Genomic DNA, 1,648 nt, shown 5'->3' with positions numbered 1-1,648 from the left:
TTTGGGGACTCAACATAGGGGTTGGGTCCGTCTAGGAAAGGTGTACCCAAAAATTACAAGACCATCGTGATGCATCTTATGTGCTACTTGTGCATTATGTTTGATTCAGTTTGTGCATATTGACCGGTTTCTACAAAATAAGAGAAAAATTGAGGGAAAACCAGAAGGAAGAAAATAGGACCCGATTTTCGAAAAATCCTGATATTTGATAAATCCAAAAACCCTATCAAAATTTTTTCCCAAAAAAAATTATTACAAAATAAACGTGAATTTTTCCAAAAAGTGTCATCACATTCCTGAAACATTTACCGAACTACGCAGGTCTGATTCTCGCCGGATGTGAGATACGTAGGCAACCTTCATCGGGTCAGGCCCCCAATTTTTAAAAATACAAAAATATTTTCTTTTAATTTCTTCTCAAAATTCAAAAATATTTTCGTTCTTCTTTAGATGTTTTCTTTCGAAAATGAAAAAGAAAATTCAAAATTTAAAAATATTTTCTTTTTTCTCTAGAAGTCTTTTCTTTCATAAATTCAAAAGAAAAGTTCAAAATCCAAAAAATATGTTCTTTCTTCTTTAGAAGTCTTTCTTTCGAAAATTTTCAAAAAAATAACAAAAAAAAATTCAAAATCAAATAAATATTTTCTTTCTTCTTTAGAAAATTCCCACAAAAAGGAGTTAGTTTATTTACTTTATTCCTAATCTTCTTGAACTACGTAATGATCTGATTCATGCGACGTCATGATACGTAGGCAATCCCCATCGGATGCGATCATAGCCATAAATAAACTGAGTGAAAAACAAACCAAAAAAAAAACTAAGTGAAAAAAAAAGAGAAAAACAAAGAGTGACAAAAATAGAAAGCGACGAACCTAGAGTGTTAAAATTAAAAACAAATAGCAGGAAATGAAAGAAACAAGGTATAGAGTGGAAAAGGGTTAGTTGAAACTGAAATGAAACACGCAACCGTTCAAACACATGATAGAAACGTTTAACTATTAGGTGCATTGCATCCTAATGTGCAATTTTCTATCTGTTAATTGCTTTGAACTAACAAATTTGGTGTGTCTGCCCAAAGCTTAGGTTCTGTTTCAGGTGGTTGGTTTTGTTGGTACCATGATGATGCATATGTCGTGGCACCGCCTTACTATGTGGTGATGAATGCGCAACCTTACACACGGACACAACATTATACACAAAACTGAGCTCGACCTCCCAGAAATGCCCGTCCTTATCAAGCTCCATATAATCCCCAACAAAATATTTCCTAATACAATTCTCGTCCAAGAGAGCCTCTCAGAAAGAATCAGTTCACCCCTATTGGTGAATCATATTCAAGTTTGTTTCAAAGGCTAACCATGCGGTTTGCTGCGGCCAATGGCCCTGAACCGGCCGAACCCCGAGTCTCGCTCGCACCAAGCTAATGCCAAATGTGAAAACCACTCTAGAGCAATGGGACACTATACTGAGAACTGTTGGACTCTCAAAAGAGCAGCGGAGGACCTCGTTAAGGTCAAGAAAATAGTTAGGGAGGAAGAGGCCCCTAATGTGATGAACAATCCTTAACCTACTCACAACAATGGGCTAGTCGTTGGAATGATCGGTGATGATGGGGAATTTGATCTGGCTCTGAAAGCCATTGTAGTCA

Source organism: Nicotiana tomentosiformis, chromosome 10 (assembly GCF_000390325.3).
Source record: "Nicotiana tomentosiformis chromosome 10, ASM39032v3, whole genome shotgun sequence".
NCBI lineage: Eukaryota > Viridiplantae > Streptophyta > Magnoliopsida > Solanales > Solanaceae > Nicotiana > Nicotiana tomentosiformis.
The sequence above is the reverse complement of the archived record's forward strand: the minus strand, read 5'-3'. Positions refer to the sequence as shown.